This window comes from Simochromis diagramma, unplaced genomic scaffold (assembly GCF_900408965.1).
Source record: "Simochromis diagramma unplaced genomic scaffold, fSimDia1.1 OVJJ01000545.1, whole genome shotgun sequence".
Classification (NCBI taxonomy): Eukaryota; Metazoa; Chordata; class Actinopteri; order Cichliformes; family Cichlidae; genus Simochromis; species Simochromis diagramma.
Genome location: NW_024387371.1, coordinates 2,435,735 through 2,456,911, shown reverse-complemented (window position 1 = coordinate 2,456,911; position 21,177 = coordinate 2,435,735). Strand labels below are relative to the sequence as shown.

General features: G+C 40.7%; 1 protein-coding gene across 1 annotated transcript in view; it reads right to left on the bottom strand.

Annotated features, from left to right (window-relative positions):
* LOC120718892 (prickle-like protein 2) overlaps positions 1-20,060 on the bottom strand; it is a 38,626-nt gene extending 18,566 nt beyond the window's left edge. The window contains exon 1 of the mRNA XM_040007618.1: positions 19,525-20,060. The gene's annotated coding sequence lies outside the window, so the exon portion shown is untranslated. The remainder of the gene's footprint in view (positions 1-19,524) is intronic.
* Positions 20,061-21,177: the final 1,117 nt, after the last annotated feature.

The following is a 21,177-nucleotide window of genomic DNA, read 5'->3' as shown; positions in this document are numbered from 1 at the left end:
CTTGTGAGGACAGCCTGCCTTGTGCAGAACTACAGCTGCGCGTAATCCTTTCATTTCTAAATAATTTATTTAGGGAGGTTCACTGAGCTGGAAATGTTCTTGTATCCATGACTTCACTTGAGCTTGTCAGATTTATTGTGGACTGTATCAGACTGACACACCTTGGCACCCACAACTAATTATATGGCATCTAAAATCTGGTGGCTGCATCTGTGATCATTTGGAGCTTCACAATAAATACGGGGAACACTAATGCAAACAAGTGTTTCTTATTGGTAATTAATTGGGATAATGAAGAAGAGATATTATCACAGTGATCAAAAAAAGGGAACTTAATTCCACATTTATTAAATGTTGTTAAATTTAAAAGTGTGTGTGTGTGCGTGTGTGTGTGTGTGTGAAGGGGGGGGGGGCTATACTGGCAATGATACATAGGAATATAAATATAAGATACTGACGAATGTTGTTTTAACCAGGTGCAGCGGCAAGTATACAGAAGAGAAGACAACTCAGCTGAAGTGTACCACAGAGAGGCTGCAGTCAGCCAACTGTAGGTCATTTGGAAAAACTCTGCAAGTTGCCATAGCAACCAATTGGTGTGCAAAGTCTTCAACAACACCCATCCAATGCGTGCCTGTAGAAATGTAGGCCCATGATTTTATTGATTTAATTATAACGTACGAAGATGGAGAATCTCCCCCCCTTCACTATATTTTCTCTTAACTATGTTGACATTATTAAATAATGGACAAGGCACACTGTGTTTCACTCTTAAATCATCTCTGAACCCGAATTTAGTTTTTCTATAATTTGCCTCTTCTTCACTCAAATCCAATTAGCGGAGCCTTCATTTACACATAAATTAACCGAGATTAATCCACATCTCTTTGCCAGAGGACAGAAGATCTTCACAACAAATTGGGTAATTTTGAGAACAAAGAGAAGAGGCTCGACGCACAATAGCTCCAATATTATTGAGAGAAGCGACTCTTGAAAGCATACGTTATCGGGAAACCGAAGGAAAGAGGCAAGATACAAAGAAACAATAGATAAAGGGCTGTAGATGCAGCGTTAAGAGCAATGCTTTTCCTTTTTCACGTGTCATGCTTCACCCACCTCCCTCCTTCCTCCTCCCATCCTCATGTGCCTCTGACAGGCTCTGTGTGGGTGTGCATGAGAGAAAGAGAAGGAGAGGGAGTGATGGAGAGAAAAAGCTCTTATTTATGTAAAAGCTGACATGAGAGAAGGTGCTCGGCTGAAGCACAGAGCCTGACCGAAGCTCTGTTAACCCTTCGCGGTCAGAGAAATGCCAATTAAAATGGACTACCTCCATGTCGGCGAGAAAGATGCTAAGCTGACTTTTAATCTCTTTATCTGTTCCCGATGTACAGAATGCCAAGAGTAATTACAATGTTACATTAGCTAACAAATTCCCTGCCTCTTTGCGTTTACAATCATCTCTTTAAAACAACAAGCTTTTAATGGAGCTCTTCATATTCAAGACATTAGTCTGAATATTAGATCTTACAATCTGAAAAAACTGTCTTAAAGTGAATGCAATCACTCCCTTAATACACAAAATCAGGACAAAAGAGGCTTGTAATTGTCTCAACAGCATCTTGATTGTCAGCTACCATCAGTGCTGTATGCAGACAATTATGTCATTGTAAACAAACAGTGTGCAGAATTATAATCCCAGCATAAAGTAATTAATCACTTTTGCCTGTTGTGGCTTCTGCTGCAGTGTTTCAGCAAACTGTTCAGGGTTTAGGAACACTGTTAAACCCCTAAATATGTGCTTGAAACAATCAGTAAAATCAGATGCAACATATCCTCTCCTCTCTATTGGTAATGGCAGCACTTTACCACTTTCAACAGCATCACGTTCTCAAAGACTCAGCACATCCGATTAAATATTAAAGGGCAGAGTACAGTGGGAGGTTTGAAGCTTGCTGCTCACACATTTTCTGCTGTGTATATATACTAGCTATACATATGTTAAAGAATGGGTAGTGGTTTAGTTAGCCTCTTTCTGCCAACATGCATAAGACAATACCCTGGGAGGGGCTTGGTACACAAATACACAAATTGGCATGCTATACGCAGTAGAGGCCAGTTATGGAAAATCTGAAACACATTTGCTTTTTGGCTTCAGTGGAGCTGTAAGGAAAAATACAAAGTAGCTGGTTTTGATGACCAGCAATTAAACATCTCAGCCAGGCCTCATTCATTTACCCATTCATTAGACGAATACTGCTAAGGTGGCACAATTATGCAGATACCGAGTGATCAAAATGCAAAATGCAAAACTGATAAAGAACCACTGGCTTACTTTGCCCATATTTGTTAAGTAGTTGTGCAAATTTTCTTAAACAGCTTCGCTGTTATTTTCCTACTTCAGACATCTCGTCTTAGCTCTTTCATCATACGCGATGAGGAGGACATCCAAAGATAGCGTCTCTTTGTGTCACTAATAATTTTCTAGTGACTTTCTAGTGACCGTCATTCTCAGAGTTCTTTGGTAATTATCTGCCCAAGGCCCTTACATGTCTAGGTTTAAAACATGGAGGTGTAGGAACTGGACAGTAGAATGTAGTTATAAATTTAAAAAGTAAAAAAGTAGTTAAATAAACTATGCTGTCAGTTTGTTGGTTTCATCCATTGACATCCGGATCCTACGAACTTGCACCCGGTGCTGCACTGTGAAACTAATTTGGTTGCTCATCTCACTCCTCGCTTACGTAATCAGCTGATATAATCAATTTCACGGGACCACAGATGGATGAAATCTGGTATCGTCCTCCTCACCTCGACCGGCTTCCTCATGCAAATGGCTTTTCAGCGGCTCGGCAGGTATAGTTTGGTTTGGCACTGACTGAGCGCGTTCGGTTACACTCAAAGACGCAAGAAGAACTCTTACTCGTGTTGAAATCAGCCACGACGTGATGTCCTTTCACAAACACTTAACTGCACTCAGACAGATTCATGGTGACACAACAAAGCACTTTTGGCAGGACTGAAATAGTAACCTACTGCTCCACTGACGCTGGTGTGTGTGAGCCTCCCTGCTGGACTAACAACAGCCCAAAATGTCAACCCTTGGCCTCTTTCCCCTCCCCTGCTGACCTCACTGTTATCCCTGATTAATAATAAAGGGTTATAAACACATGCACAGTCTGCTCGCACACATTCGAGATTCTTGAACGCACACCCTTTCCAACCTGTCACCCAACGACGGAGGGAATTATCTGAAGCAGCAGGAAGCAAGTGTGCCAGAGCACAGTAACCTTCCATAGGGGATAATGGCACGGCAACAGGTTGTCACAAGGTAATTGTGGCTGTGCAAATACAGAAACTCTTAGATGTATACACTCAATGAAAAGGAAAGCCTCTGCAACAGCATGGCAACTGGGCCAGAGGCTTCACAGGAAATGTGTTCTTTGTTTTTCTAAACGTAGATACACAGATGAATAGGATGACAAGAAGGCAGATAAAAAAAGATTTCAGATTAGCTTTTACTGGGAATAAACCGTTTGAAAAAAAATCTTGAAAATGCAATCTTTCAAGTTATTTCAGCATCCTTCATTCCTCCATCTTGTTTCTTAAACCACACACGCACAGACGGGGAGGTGTGTGTGCGTGTTTGTGTGTTCAACGGCTCTCTGAGGCCTGCGTGAAGAATCATTATCAAGGACGCTCATAAAAAACAGCCAACACACTGCTAATTCTCATCTCCGGTTAGAAGCTAGAAATCTTGAAGAGAAGTTTATGATTTTACACATGAACGATTGGTGGCTGTCAATTTGTCATCCATCCACAATTATGTAACCCTTCATTTCAATAACAATCGGCTCTTGTAGTGCCAATCAGCTCATAATCCAGTTATGAGGATTAAATTCTTACTGCAGCTTATTTGGATCAGGACTAACAAGAAATTAATTGAAAGGGGCTGACCCTATAGGAATAACGTTCTGCAGTTCAGCTGGCAGAACAGACTGAGAAAAGCTCTGAGTAAGTGACAATACTGGTGATATAATTGGGAACATAACACACACTCAGACTGGCTGTTTGCATTTTTCACGCAGTGTTGTCATCAATAGCTGGAGGGACAGGATTTTCATGTGCCGAAGCTTTGGATCCTAAAAAGTACAGGCGACTAGACCAAAATGCTTAAAATTAAAGCAAATAAAGCACTCTCTCTATCGCTCTCCCTTTCTCTCTCTCTCTCTCTCTCACTCACACACACACACACACACACACACACACACACACACACACACACACACACCGTTCATTTCCTTGATGTGCTAATTGCTGGAGGTGTGTTTCTGAAATCCAAAGTAGGACTCTTTTACCTACAGATGCACAAAATTTCACAAGAACCTGAAAAGCTGTAATTAAAGGGTGACACATTTCTGCTCCTCTCCCACTGTGTGTGGGATGGCCTGAAATAGAATTGCAGGGTTTCAACAGGCGAATCACACTCTACACCGCTGCACAGGCACCATCCGGCGACTCGGGGAATGGAAATGGATACTGCCCGCATCCTCGTATTTGTTGGAATTTTAACGAATGATCGGTGCGACAGACAGGTGCGATCGGGTACGATGACAAGCAGAGCTCTGAGGAGCGATGGGCTGCCACAGGCGCAGTGACTCTGTCTGAAGTTGCGAGATATATATACATATATATGTATATATATATATATATATATATATATATATATATATATATATATATATATATATATATATATATAAACACACAAAGTGAATCAGTCTCCAGACCGAGCCTGTGACCTGTGCAAGCGGGGCAGCTGGGCGGGCAGCGGCGCATGTTTTCCCTCAGCAGCTGCTGGTGATTCATAAACTGAGGCTAATTCCTGTGTGTGATGCCATTTACATCATTTGCCTGAGGGTGTACTCTTTAATATAGGACCGTTATTATTCCACAGTGCCTTGTGTTGCTGGTGGGGTAGAGGGTACATGTGCGCTATATCTGTGCTGCCTTGTATTTGTTTGTCTGTGCATGTGTGTGTGTGTGTTAATGTGCCTGTGCGAGTATGTGAGAACGAGAGAGAGCGAGAGAACACGAGAGAAAGAGTCTGTTGCTATGCACTTTTACACATCCTCCCACTGGTCTCTTCACATGAAAAATCATGGCAGAGAGAAGATGAACACACATAGCTGGGCCATTTTCCTGTGATGCAACAACATTTTAGCCACAAAAGCACGGAGAGCTTCGGCGGAGCGTCAGAGGTCGGCCAGATCCCAGAGCCGTCTTGATGCTGTGAGGGAATAGGGCTCGAACCCCTTTAAATTGCTTGTTGTTTTGCCGGATTGCTCCATTACTACAAAGGATTCCAGGGTCAGAGCAATGAGGAAGTCACTGCTGTGTTTTATTGTTGAGTCAAGGCAGTATGTAATTTTGTGGTTAAACCTAAGGTGGGGAGTAATGTTACATTTGCTATTATGTAAGTTCTGATTTACGTAACGATTTACAAACTGGGTGCATGTATGACTGAAACAATTGTCCTTTCTCCCACTGACTGTAAACAAAGCAATGTGCAAAGTTTCTATGAAGAAAACAAATGTTGTTGCTTCTCAAATAAGCATGTGCAAGTTTTCTTGGTTTTTTTGTTTGTTTTTTTAATTAGAGTTCAGAAAATTGGTTTGGTTACAATTAAGATAATGCAGTTAGGGCTGGTCACCTTTGTTAAACTTTTATTTTTTCTCTGCCAATCTCCTCTCCTCAACCCCTTCCCTTTGCAGATTTTCACTCCTTTGCACCTGTCTCTATTCCTTCTAGAGTTTTTTTTTCTGTTTTGGTTTTTGGTAATGTTTTTCTCCCTCAAATGACTGACGCTGTCATTTATTTTGTTGGGAGGGCAGTAAATGTGCCAGAGCTAAATGAAATGGGGCACATTTGGACAGCAGCTTTATTGGCTTTAACAATAAGTTCAGATAAAACGGTGCAACACTGCAGATTAAACACAACTCAGAGAGGAACTTGACATAGGGGTATACTGATTTAATTGTAGTTCCCTTAAAAAAAGCAATTTCATCGTGTTACTTCTTTCCTGTGTAATTACCCCAGTGTTATTATACAACCTACAGCTATGCTCATTGGGTTAAAACCGGCGCTGACAATGGCACACATATGAAACACCAGTATATGTGCACCCCTAAAGGGATGAATTATATAAAATGAAATATGTTTAAGGCCAAGAAAGAAAACCCTTTTCTTTTTCTGAAACTGGTTGGTTATGATGCTACGGTACTCTATGAATTTCACAATCTCATCGCTCCCTCCAGAAATAATGTTAAAAATCTCAATATATTTCCATAATCTCCCTTTTACTGGCAGCGAACTAGCCGCAATGGTTTTTTTTAAACCGACGCAGAAGGGCTGATGAATGTGTGGATGCTGCCATATGGGAAGGATTTACTTCTCACGGTGCATGTGTAAAGTGCTGTCCATACGAAGAGTCGTCTTTTCATGTTCAGACCAGGGCTTAGTTGTGTGAGTGCTTTGCAACATTTTGGATCACCTTCTCAGTGCAGCCGTGATTAGTTAAGTATAAGTGGTACAACGGAGAATAAATCACATCTTTTCACACAGCTTTCTAGCAAATAGTTGGTGGTCCACTGAGGTAGTAGTAGATGCATCATTTTTGCTGTAAACAAAAAGCAAGCAACAGAGACCTCTGTGCAGATAGCAATGTGCACTAGCAACATTTGCTCCCCGCTGGACCTGGGTTTTACACAAAGGAAACACAGAACTGAATATATAAATTACCCAAAATCAAAAGATTGAAGAAAGTAGCCAATAGAGGCATGATTCATTTGACACCCTCTGTCATTGCTGTAGCACTTTCCCAAAACCCATGCTTTGTGGAGCGACTCAACAATGGACGTCATGTAATGACTCACGCCGGCAAACAAAAAATGCAAGTTGACTGTGATAGTACAAAAGAAGCACACAACAAGATGAGACAAATCTATTAGCTCTCAGTAGAGCCAGACAAAACCGGGGTGAGATGGTCTAACGGTGCTACAGGTGTTCCCAGTGAAAATGCAAATCTGTTAACCCTCGCATGAATGAAAAACTTGCTGGGAGAAAAAAAAAATATGACTACATATAGACCAGCAGTGGCTACCATTATTTCTGATAGAGCCTTTTTTTTTTATTAACTTATGACCTTTAGTCACAAGCGATATGATGCAGCACAATAAGACCAACACCAGCTAGTCTGTGTGGCTAAATGAAGAATACTGTCATAAAAGATGGCTGTGACATTGCTTGAATAACAAAAAAGCAGGCCAATCTTGATCCGTGTACCGAGGCGATCAGTTACCATTAGCCTAAAAGCCATTCAGCTAACTGCTCAAAGCTGTAGACATTATCACAAAACATAATTAACTAATGAGAAAAACCCGGTGGCCATTAGCCGGGATTCTGCAGCTGAAGGGCAGTGACAAGACGTCGGACTTAAATGGGTTATAGCACCGGGGACAAATATAGTGAGTGTGCGTGTTCGTGTGTGTGAGAGAGAGCAACCGTTGGGCTTACAAAGGGTGAAATAAGAGGAACAATTATGATACCTCATTTTGTGATAAGAGCTGCTTCCCAGACGGAAAGAAAAATAAATATATCAAGCACCTTAATAGAGGGTAGATAACTGAATAAGGTTTGGTGTAAGAAAAGGCAGACAGTGAAATGGAGATTATGCAGGGTAGGATAAAAAGGATAAAAATGATACCAACAGAGGTGAGGAGACAAGGGGTCCAAGGGGAGAAGTCTCCGTTCCTGACTGAACTACAAATGGAGCCCAATCAGCCTCGAAGTTGCCAAGTTTCAGATTTAAGAGCTTTAAATCTGTCAATCTGTCTGGTGAAAGAATGATGTCTAACAGAGTTTGTACTTAGACTACATTAAGACTACACTTATCTTGCCACTGATATACTCTTACAGATGTGAAAGCTGACTATTAATGTAACCTTGTAATCTGAGGTGTCAAAATGATAACTACAACTGCAAAGTTATAAAAAGTGAGCAACTCACTGTTCTGCTAAAAGATAATTAGAAATCCATAGGTGTGGAGCAAAAGGTAGAAATTAGCAGACTGGTTAAACAAATTCCCTTACAGACACAACGATCCAAGCCAGAAAACAAACAAATTGAAACGCAAAGGTATAATAAAACATCCTGATCTGGTTGAGATTTTTACAGTCTAATTGGCTTTTAACAGTACTGCTCTTGTCCAAAGGCAATAAATCTACTACAACATCTGTTCAGCGAAGCCTATAAAGCGACGCAAAATGGAAAGCTCTGTATGTTGTTGGATTAACAAGTGCCATTAAATCATGTCTGTTAAAAGAGTAAGAGGTACTTAGCTTCTCTAAAGTCATTAATGGATGATTTAGGGCTTGCCTGAGCAACGCTCTGCGGAGACCATGCATGACGCTGCGAGCCCTGAGAATGGGGGAGCGTCCTGCTGTTGGAAAAATCATTAGCCGAAACCTCAAATTCAATTACTTCCTCGTTACTGGATCTCCCCTGATGGTGCTCTGGAGGACTTTGCAGCCAAAATAACTCCCGTAACTCCTCCACCTTTGTGATCTCCCCTGCCAGATGAGAGGGCCAGCATTAGCAGCTGCCACCAGGGATCAACACGAGCAGAAGGAGTCAGAGAAACATTTGGGGGCGTTAGTGGGGGACAGCAAGTAAATAAATATGAATGAAGTCCAAAATGACGAGGTACGATTAGTTTTTGACCAAATAACACAAGTTTGATTCAAAAATAGAAAGCGCTTGTTTTTTTTTTGTTTTTTTTTACAGGTACTCTGACATTTACTTCTGTAAAAGTCATCAGTATTCAAAATCCTTCATTTCTCATTATAATGGCCAAAATCAGAGATGCAATCATTGTTGTTCCAATATGGAAATACAGTTTCAGAAAATCTATTTAAGTTTTAGTATAGCATTATTGCATCTGTAGACCTGCTAACAAATAACACATTTAATTTAATGTAATTATTATTTTTAGCAAAAGCAAAAATATGCAAAATGCAAGGAAAACCTTAATTTAATCTTAAAAATGTATCCTAGCCAAGTAGAAAATATAAATACTCAAATAAGGTAATATTTTAAGTACTTTTAAGTACTTCTAAGTATTTTAAGTGAATACCACTTGTCCACTAACTGCATTAAGTTAAAAACCTAAATGAAGGCGTTAATAAAAAGATGGAAAAAGAAAGTGAGCGTGTAGGCTGTGAGCACCTTTCTATACTCTTCTTGGCTTCCAGGAGTCCCAGAGGGAATGGTTGAGCCTGCAGAGAAAGCACTGTTGGGCTGAGACAAGTGGATTAACAGTGATCTTATTTTGCTTGATGAGGGGGTTGATGAGAGGCAGGTGCTGCAGCTTTGGAGCAGATTTGTTGGTCAGAAGTATTTGAGTTTGAGTGGTTTTTACAAAGGGAGGCATAATAGCTAACAACTTTGCCCGCATTATGTTCTCGTGTTGTCAAAGCTGTCCACATTGATGCAGAGCTCATAGTAGGAAACTAAAGATTTGATCTGATCTATCCTGCAGCTTCACAAAAATGAAAGGTGTTTGATTTCAGTATAGTTTTACATTTACCTGCACAACATGATTTGTGGATATCCATTTAGTCTCTAAAAGGGCTTTCCCAATGCCTCTGATGAACCCCTGGGCTGCATAAAACATGTCTATTGGATGGATTGCCACGATATTTGATACAGACATGCCCTGTTCCGCTCAGGATGAATTTTATTGACTTCTAGCAACCATGGGGAAGTCAAAATTTCTTGGCATTATGCATGTGTTAGAATAGGACTGTGAACATGCTAAAAATGCTTTTACCTGACATTAGGATTTATCTCATATCATCTCTTTTTTAAAAAAAAACAGAAGTACAGCCTTGCAGAGCTGTGGTGTGACTATTGGGACAGTTTAGCTACCCTAAACTGGCAACTATAATCAAAACTCAGCTACAATATAATCACCTTCTCCTGGCTGAAATTGTCGGAATGAAACTGAATCCTAAACGTCCTGAGAAACCCTCCTTCAGCCAACAGAAGAGAGAAGAGATCACTTTATTGGCCAAACTTCCCAAATCATAGAGTGAAAATGCAAATATAAGAAGAAATATGGTTCACACTGTTTTTATACAATCTGAATCGTATTGGAGTTGAAGGGGGTATAATATGAGTTCATGAGATGAGATTTGAGGAGAGAAATGGGAAAGTGAAAAAGATAAAATAAGAGGAAAAATCTGAATTTAGATATTTTCTTAAGACAACAGCTGAAATTCATGGAATGGGGAGGTGACATAGAATAGCAAAGGTCTCTGGATTTAGATCGAGGGTGTTTGGGTGATGGGATTTCTGTCTGCTTTTTATGCATTTTTCTCCCTTCTCTGCGACCTGGGTATCAAGTGAGAACTGCCAATCAGTAAAAAAAAATGCCTTTGGGTACCGACAAAGAGCACAGAAGACCTTGGAGCAAGAACCGCATCCTATGCCTTTTTTAAAAATCTAGTATGCATTATTTAAAATGAAGTCAAGCAAAAGCAAAAAAAACCTGAGACTGAATTAATATCAAGATCCAAAAATTTAATGAAAATATTTTATATAATTTTATTTATTTCAGATAATTCACTGTTTATATATTAACATTTATTTAAAGGTTCAATTTGTGAATGTAGAAATTATATTTAAAGTTATCTTTCATCTTGCCATTACCAAGTTAAATGGTAAAAATGTAAATGGCCTGTATTTATATAGCGCTTTACTAGTCCCTAAGGACCCCAAAGCGCTTTACATATCCAGTCATCCACCCATTCACACACACATTCACACACTGGTGTTAGACAGAACTGCCTTAATTCCTAATGGCACAAATTTAACAAGGTGCCGGAAACATTCTTCAAAGATTTTGGTCCATAATTACATGAAAGGATTACACGGTTTTGTTGGCTGCACATTCATGATATGATTCTCCTGATGCACAACATCCCTAGAAAGGTGCTGTACTGGACTGCGATCAGGTGACTGTTCATGTTCAAGAAACCAGACTGAGATGATGTGAGCTTTGTGGCATGGCACATTGTCCTGTTGGAATTAGCCGTAGAAGATCTTAAAGGAATACTCATGAAGGCCGTGGCATTTAAACAATGTTCATTTGACATCAAGGGGGCTAAAGTGTGCCAAGAAAATATCCCTAACACTATTACACCACTTGAACCACTGTAGTGGTTGTAGTTGGAACCACTAATACAATGCAGGATGGGCCCATGCCTTTATGTTGTTTATGCTAAACTGTGAACCCACCATCTGAATTTCACATCATTAATCAAAAGTCATCAGACCAAAAAATGGCTTTGTGGCCTTCTGTTGTCTGATTTTAGTGAGTCTGTGCAAACTCTAGCCTCATTTTCCTGTTATTAGCTGTCAGAAATACAGCAAATTGCTGTAACCGATTTACTACAGCAGAAGACCATAGCAAATAGGCTACGGTCTTCTGCTGCAATAGCCAATTAGCTTTAAGGTTTGATGTGTTGTGCATTCAGAGATGCTCTTCTGCATACCTTGGTTGTAACAAGTGGTTATTTGAGTAGTCTGACCATTCTCCCCTGACTTTTTACATCAAAAAGACATTTTCTCCAAGAAATCTGCTGCTCATTGGATAATTTCTCTTTTGTCTACATTGAAATTCCCTTAAATCACCTTTATTTCCAATTTTTATGCTCAGTTCAAACTTCAGCATATTTTAAAACATGACTTCAGTATCATACTGTAAAGCTGCAACGCTGGTCATTTTAAACCACTTCAAGGTCACATTAAATCATTCAACTGTAAATTGTAAATTTAGACTGTTATTGATATTTTTTTTTACCTTAATTTTAAAGTGTATATTTATTCCTTTTATATTTACCTTAGTCTTCAAGTATATATTTATTTCTTACTCTTCTTATATTTATTATTGTTTTTTGCACTGAATGGAACTGGAGCCTCATCATCTCATCTCTCTATATACTGTACTGTATATAGCAGAGATGGCAATAAAGTTTACTTTGACTTTGACTAAATATCTCTGTTATATGGGCCCTGGTTCATCACATCACATCACATCACATCATATCAACATATATTTTTATACTGTTCAACTCAATCAAATTACATTTCTAAGACACTTAAATCATTTGTTGTGTATATAAGTCATGTTTAGTTCTTCAAATAGTGCTTAAAATAAAGATGTAATTTTGTGGCATTTGCGATATTCACTTTTAAATATCGTAAAATTAATTAACTTTAAGAAACTTTAAGCTAAGCATGAAGTACTTTAAATATCCATGTCGTTTACCATCATAGAGCCATGAGTGCATAGACTTCTCACCCAGGCTGATTGAATATGCTTTCACTGGCATTTTATGACCATTTGAGATATTTTGGATGTTAAAATGTGCTCCATGGGTCCGTGTGTGTTCAAAGGCATTTTCATAAGCATAAAAATGCTATTTCAGAAGACCAATGATGATGCCATTAATATGAGTATAGAGTGAGTATTAAACCTCAGGCCACAGCATAACCACAGATGATTCCCCTCGAGTTAACGTTTCTCATATCCATCAGTTAGTCAGGTCAAACTTGCACCACCATCTACAACAGTAACACCGGCGGCAGCATTTCCATCATGCTGTCACTCTCCCCGGGCAGTAATCCATATACCTGCACTACGACTGCAGCCTCTGTTTGTCCCTGATTCTCTCTGTAACTATTAATTTCAGGGAAACAGCCTTTCTCTGACTAAGCACAAACTGTGAGTTGTTCTCTTAGTGATCCCTATTGTATGCCAGTCAGCATTTTGCAGGATACACACTGACTGGATGGAAACTGCTGAGATGCAAAGTGGCGCCGCACTGAAGAAACACACAGTGGTGAATCGAGCTTAAACCCCAAGCTGTACAAATCTTTCTGCCTCTCTGTCCTCCTTGTCTGTTCCTTACTTCTTCCATCTTCTTACTTCTTTTCGTCCAGTAAAAGTATGCGGGGGCTGTTTGAACTAGAAGCATCACAAATGGCTAATAGCAAAACAGAAGAGCAGATGGCAGGAAGAGTGGGTCCAGATGGGAAGCTTTGGCCAGATGAGCGAAGCTGGTGCAGGAGCATACTGACACTAAGTGCTAAGGAATCTTTAAAGAACCAGTGAGTCAGGATGTTGGTGTTGAGTAACTAGGGCAAACAGGACCACGATGAAGCTTTGGGAACAATTACAGAAGTTTGGTCTGATCAATTCACAATGGTCTCAGCGCTACAATAAGCTTTAATGAGCAAGTTAATGATTGGTTTATTCAAACCAATTAAAGTGCTGTAATATGAAGCTTGGGAGAACATTAGTCATCAGACAGCAGGCAGCCACAGGGAATCATCGAAGGTGCACTTGAAGAGGAGCTTGATTAACGACTAGTTTGAGGGTAAATATTCACCTTTCATTCCACATGGAAATCAAATCACTTTTTTCTCTAAGTCAGACATTATAAGGAACATGATTCACATGATTTCCTTACTGTGTATTCTCCTTTTAGCAGTCAGGTATTGAAACCTAGCTTCTATTTTCTTTTTCTAAGATCATCTTTTGGATGTTCTACTACATTTTTATTAAGCTTCTTCTTTGGCTTTATTTGGCTACTCCCTTTAGGGGTCACCGCAGCAAATCATCTATCTCAATCTCACCCTATCCCTAGAATCCTCCTCTGTCACACCAACCCTCTGTACGTCTTCTTTCTCCTCACCCACCCACCCACTTTCTCTGTGGTCTCCCAGCTCCACCTTCAACACCTTTTGTTCAGTATATTCACTATGCCTCCTCTGCATATGCTCATACCATCTCAGCCGTGCCTCTCTAACTTTGTTCAACCTAAGCTGTCCCTCTGACATACTAATTTCTAACCCTGTTTCCCTTTGTTCACTTCAAATGAAGATCTTAGCATCTTCCTCTCTTGCTGCTATCCTTCTGTCACAGATCAGGTGGGTCAGGTAGGGTGGAGTTGGTCCATGAACTTGCTTCTTTAACTCTTTTGTCTGTTGCTTTGGATGGTTGATCCCAAGTATTTAAACTATTTTCACTTCCTCTACTCCTGCATCTTCAGTGTTATGCCTCTCTTTCACATCCATGTATTCTCTCTTGCTTCTACTGACTTACTCCTTTCTCCAGAGCATACCTCCACTTTCCCCGGCTCTGTTCCACCCATTCCCTAATCTCACTGCAGACCACAATGTTTTCTGTGAACATCAACATCCACTGAGTCTCCTATCTCATCAGGCAGCCTGTCTTTCAACAAGACAGACCAGGTAAAAAGGTGGTGGGAAACCTATCAAAAAATAAATAAGTCTTGGTAAAAGCTGTATGTAGTAAAAGTAAAGCTAATTAAAAAAGCAACACTCATTTTAGGTTTGACAGCGTTTTAGTAGGTAAAAGTGAATGCTTTGACATGAAGTGAGCTGCGGTTTGGGGAAGGCCTCGAAGGGGACTGGCGGCGGCTCCCGGGTCTGGCAGATCCCCATGTACTAAATAGAAGTGAAGAAGTTGAAGAATGGAGAACAAGGAGGGGGGGAGGGTGGGGCACGTAAACGAGAATGATCAGCTTGCAGAACTGGGGGAACTTATATAGATGACAGCCGAAAGGAGCGTGTTTGGAGGCGTGGTCCTGCTCCTGAAATTCCAATACATAATCTCCAATAATAGTTAACCTACTCATGAAAGCAAAGGAGTATAATCTTCCTACACGGACACATAGACTTACTAGACACTTCATTTGGTAAACGTTCCTCATACAAGTCGAAACCTCTTTTGGCTTCAGAACTGAGTTAATTTTTCTCATCATAGATTTAACGTGATGATGACATGATAGCATCATACAGTTGCACATCCATGATGAGAATCTCCTGTTCAACAACATCACAAAAGTGCGTTCCTGGATCGAGATCTGGTGACTGTGCGGGTCATTTGAAATCAAGAAACCAGTTTGAGGTGATCTATGCTTTCTAACATGTTTTTTTATCCTGCTGGAAGCAGCCATCAGAAAATGGGCACTCTGCAGTCATAAAGGATAGATATGGTCAGCATCAATACTTTGGTAAGCTGTGCTATTTAAGTAATCCTTATTTGGACTAAGGGGCTCACAATGTGCCAAGAAAATATCTCCCACACCGTTACAACACCACCAGCCTGAACCACTGATACAAAGTAAAATGGATTCTGGTCCTACCATTGAATGTTGCTGCAAAAATTAAGACTCGGGTGTTTTTTATCCATCTGCTGTCCACCAGCATTGGTGAACCCGTGTGAACTGTAGCCTGGGTTTCTTGTTCTTAGCTGACAGGCTGTGTGGTCTTCTGTGAGCCAATCTTGTTCAATGTTTGAAGTATTATGCATTGATAGATGCACTTCTGCATACCATAGCGGTGATCCGTTGCCTTCCTATTAGATTGAAGCAGTCTAGCCATTCTCCTCTGACGTCTAGCATCAACAAAACATTTTCACCCAGAGAATTGCAGCTCATTAAAACTCAGAGATGGTCTCAGCAGATCAGCAGTTTTTGAAATCCCGAGCCAGCCTGTCTGGCACCTACAACCATGGCACATTCAAATGAGTTCACAGATGTTCTTCTGTCACTTAAATCACCTTTCTTCCCCATTCTGATGTTTGGTTTGTACTCAAGCAAGCTGTCTTGGCTGTGGTGACTTTAAAAAGACATGTGACCTTTGAAGTAAAACCAGCTTTTTAAACTTTGACTTCAGAAGGCATTCAGGACTCACTTCCTTCTCATGTTCACTCACTGGTTTTGTATGTTGTAGGAAACATTTGAAGCATCACTGTTATGTGTGGTAGTGGGTGTCCTTGGACTAAGTTGGTCCACATTTTTTGTGGTAATTCACTGTATTCATAAACTTGTCTGTACACAGCAAAAAACAACAACAACAACATAATAATGAATTTTACTGTACTTGTGTTTCTTTTCAAGATATTTGAGTTATTTGGTAATAAATATTTCCACGATTGTTTGCTTTTGCTTTTGTAAATCTGTAGCTATGCGCTTGGGGAATCAGGGTGGAGACACACATGATTAAAGTGCCTGGTACCACTGTTTCATCTGTGAACTTCTGCGTGCCCATTTGTTTTCATGTTTATGAGAATAAGGAAGAGCAATATATTCAACAGTGAACTAACAAGGTCCCACCTGAGACCTTTAGTGCCACAAGGTAGCCGAATGAGTCAGTTAGGTCTCAGCACATGGTGTCCTGCTGTATTGTATGTCACACTTTGGTGCCTCAACAGGCTGCTTCTGTGTTGAGTTGTTCTCTTAGATGACAGTGTGCGCTCTTTGTTCTGGCTGTGTCTCGTGACGGCTCTGCAGTGTGCTGTATGAGTCTCGGGCTGCGTCACCACTGACTGTAATAGCTGAACACTGCAGGGTGGAAAAAACACTTTAACCTGCATGAATTTTGTAGCTCTAAAAGAAGAAAATAAAAAACAGAACCCGACCAAATAGTGCTATAAATCACAAATGAATGACTAAATAGATGGCTACACTGTGCTCTTCTTGCATTTTGAAAAGCAAAATAAGATGAACGGCAAATAACTTTTTTTCCCCTCAGTAGCTACATCGTCAGCGATATGCCACAGAAAGGCTGTGACTCGGTAATCAATAATATGCTTGTACAGCGAACATAAAAGCATCAAAAGCTCGATTTTCACGAAGCTTCTCTCCACCATTATCTCCTAAGTGAATACAATTCCCATTTTAATTTAATCAGGCACAGCAGGATGAACTCATGGGGTCCTGCTTGGAATTGACTGCAGTAAAAACACTAGTTTCATTTCCTGTTTGGAAGCCTTTTCCAAAGGGTGGCGTTTTTAAGCTACTGTACAAATTATCACCATGGCAACCAGAGCTATCTGGAAAAATGCAACAAAAATGGTTAAAACCACAACACAAAACAAAAAAACCACTTCTGTTTAATACGCCTGTAATTACAGGAGCTAATCTTTTATTTGGTGTTTGAGTGGGAGGTCAACTGCAATACATGTGTAAATTAAATAAATAAATAAGTAATTCATACCAAAAAATAAAAAGTCTGCAGATCTACCTACTCATGGCAATCCTTCACTCCATCACTCTTATTCTATTTTATCAACCTTATGTAAGAGAAAGGTCATAGAATATCTATTATTTAACGCCTCAGTCATGGTATATTACATTATTAATCACCTCAGTATAGTCTCTAAACACACACAGTGTGACTCTGATTCTGACCCAGGTGCCACATAAAACAGATCTGCAATCTCCCTGGATCACTTAATTAGAAGACCATAAAAAGACAGCCGCTCACTTCATAACCACAAATAATGTCTGCACAAATTTAACAAACAAACCATTAAAAAAGAAATCTGCCACCACTAGTGATTTGTCAGCGGGCAATCAAGAGGTTTCCTGTGATCCATTGTTAGAATAAAAACTGAACATGAATGGCAATGCAAGTCTAAATTCTGAACATGTCCTTTGAGGGAAGTGAACAAACAGGCTTTGTGTAGCTGATACAATTGTATAACATCTGACTGAGCCACCTGAACTGTCAGCATATCAGGGCCATAAAAGCAGCACAGAAGCAGAAATGTACTGTGAAAGCGCCGCATGGGGCAGAGCAGCAAGAGCTCTGAGACACCCGCCCACCCTTCCTGAATCAGCCGTTTCTGTGGCGACCAGAGCGGAGAGGGGTGGAGGGAGGCGCACGGTAAAAGTGAAGAGACAATTTCAAACCTGGTGGGAGAAACATGGATGGATGGATGGATGGATGTCGGTACATATATACTGGAGGTTGGGTGAAAAAAGGAGGTGGCACAGTCAATGGGGAGCTTGGGCTGTTTTTTCAACATCACAGCAGTGACAGATTGACAGTTGGAGGCAAACAACAGCAGCAAACACCGAGGGGAATTTTCGCTGTCAATGGCAGCCCAGATCACGGTCATGGCTCAGGGGTTTAAACCATCTAAACACTGACAATGTGTCCCTGTGAAATCTCATTCAGCCATATGCTTTTATTCAAGGGATTGTATTTCTCTGTCCTCTCTTTAAGCAAATCATACAGGCTTGAAGTTGGTCAGATTCAGGCTTAGTTCAAAGACAAACTTCAAAAGAACTAAAGTCCATTCAACAAGTTCTGCAGTGGAGAAAATAATTCTAGACCAAACTGCTGATTCCCTGCGGTAAACATTCATGAGCTGCCATTACACGTAATTACATCCCAGGATGCAGTACAAGTGACGAGTGTTACACACCAATATGGAGGAGAAGGTGCTAAAGAGGAATCCAGCTTTGCAACACAGTACAAATAATTAAGTTTGGGCTCAATCAGGGCAAAACAAATAAAGAAATCAGCACTGATATGATACACTAACACAGACAGGAGAAAAGTGGACATGTGAGCCAAAAAAAAACCCCTTACTCCAAATTAACAGCAGACTGTTTGCTGCATATAACGCCACAGAAAAAAGGCATGCATGATCTGGCCCATTAGAGAGATCTTTGATTTGATGTCAGCTCTATTTTTGAAACCAAGCCAGTATGCTGAGAACCTTATTATGTAACAGATTAGATGTTAAAGCGAGAATATTGCTACAGTCTTAGACTACAGCGATCGCATTCTACCAATGCTACAATAATTAGGGATGGATGCAGTCGTTCTCTTGCGCAGTTGAGACGAAAGGCTCACGCTAAGCTCAAGAAAAACAGCGTAAATCTGAAGTGTAAACTCCTGCAGATATTCCCGACAGTTGTTGATAAACTACTGTGTCCACACGGACAAATTGCGGGCTGGAACGGAGGCGCAATCTGCATTCCATCAAATACTGTAGTCCGCCTAAAGCACAGCTTCTGAGATGAAACTGTCTTCATCTTGTGTTGTTTTTTTTTTTTTATTTGGGGGGGGGGGGGGGGGGGGATCTTGTTTTTTCTCTCCTGTTTCTAAACTACACTGAGAGAGCAGTGGCAGAAACAGTTTCCACTCCACCCACTCTCTCTAGCAGGGACACATGGATATACACATGGGGAAACAGGGATGAAATCAAATGCATTTACTCCTTCCAGAGGCAACGCTTTCCCCAAGTCCCAGCGGTCTTTCTCACCTGTCAGCGAGAAGGTAAACAAGCCTTCATACAAGCTAACGTTTGCGCGAACATATATGTGAAAACACCCCCACCTGTCACATCGACGCGCACAAAACCAAAGGTGGATACACCTCATTTCTTAAGAAGAACTTTTGGCATTTGTGAAATCATTCCTGTATATACTACAATATTCAAATAGTAACATGCATACATTACAGTAAAATAAACACAGACTGGTGGAAATCATAATAATAATAATGATAATCACATGGATACATCCAGTGCAGTATTTAGTGAGTCGAGTATTTTGTCATGATTCTGTTGACACTCACCTGTTTGTGTGGCTGGTTTCAGAGTCCTGGGGTGCGAGGCAGCTCAGACAGAAGTGCGCAGGGACTCGGCTGAGTTGCTCACACTGGACACATACCAGAAGACTGACTAGCTCTGCTCTGCACTGCACAGCTCACAGCGCTCTGCTCTTCCCTCCGAGTCTCAGAGTCAAACAGCAGATCTGCTTCTGCTGCCTCTCCCTCTTCCTTTCACACGTACTGTAGCAGCAACAGAGGGAAGGCTGGGGGGCTGCAGACTCTCTGATCAACACAAGTCTCCCTCCTCTCTCTCACTCTCTCACTCTCTCTTTCTCCCTCCTCTCTCTCTCTCTCTCTCTCTCTCCTTCCGGCTCTATGTCTCTCCTCAAGTATGGCTACAGGCAACCGCGGCTGAAGAGATGAGCAGAAAACACAACGAGTAAGTGTATAGATGAAGTTGACTCCGTTTGCAAGTATTTATGTTGTGTGCTTTTGTGCGAAACGGCGCGCTGTACAACAGCACTGCACATAAGCGTACACGCAGTGGGAGAAAGCTTTACTCCCACCTCCTGCTCCCCCTTTTCACCACCACCTACCCTCCGCTCCTTTCAGCCCCACACCAGCCTGTTGAAATGAGTCATCAGCTATCAGCCAATCACACAGTGGCACACAGCCTCCGATAAGAATAACAGGAGTATTTATGCACTCCTGCTTTAAGAAGATGGAAATGACATGGAGAATTGTCTGACATACTTTGCTCTCAGTGGGGATGATGACAGAAAATCGCTACAAGTTTATTTATTGATTTTTGTAATAATATAGGGAATTTTGTCCTTGTCATGTTATATATGCGCTAAACATGTGCAGTCCATCACCTCCTTTAGTAGCTTACAAAGAAATACGGCATGAATATAATATACGATCGGAAATATAATAAAAGGGTACAATGATCATAACTGCATCACTTGTGAGATGTGAGTCACTGTGGCATATGATTCATTCAATCAAGGCTGCAGACACATCTGAGTAAAAGAAGGTCTGACCCTGGTAACTTTCCTTGTAAAGTGAGGGTAAATGACTAAAACCAAGCACAAAATTGCCGTTCTACTACTGCTTTGAACAGCCTCTGACTGCGCACTGATCCAGCAGCCTTGTAAGCAGTGGGAGGAGATATTTTGGGCTTTCAAGGTTCCAGAAGTTAAATTACTGCTCCTGCATAGCCAAGGTTTTGTGACAATCAGTGGGAGAATGGCCTGGATTGACATGAAGTTATTCCGGTTGAATTATCATTCCCAACAAAGAGCTGAGAAGATGAAAAACCAGTTTAGAAGGCCACATACAAAAAACAAAAAACCAAACTCAAGGATAGATGTCAACTATGCCCTTTAAAAAACCCAAACTTTCACATGGAAGTTATTTCCTGTGTGAGTTATGACACTATTGTGACAGAAGCAAGCAGCACGGAAGTAAAGCAGACGTCAACAAAATATGCATCTTTGAACCTTTATTTTTTATCTCCCTGCTACTCAAGATTAAAGGTACATTAGGGAGATTTTAATTTTAATTTGTTAAAATCGTGCAGCGCTGCGATTAGCACTGTGGCCTCACAGCAAGAAGGTCCTGAGTTTGACTCCACCATCTGGCCACCATCCACACAGAAAATGCCTTTCTGTGTGG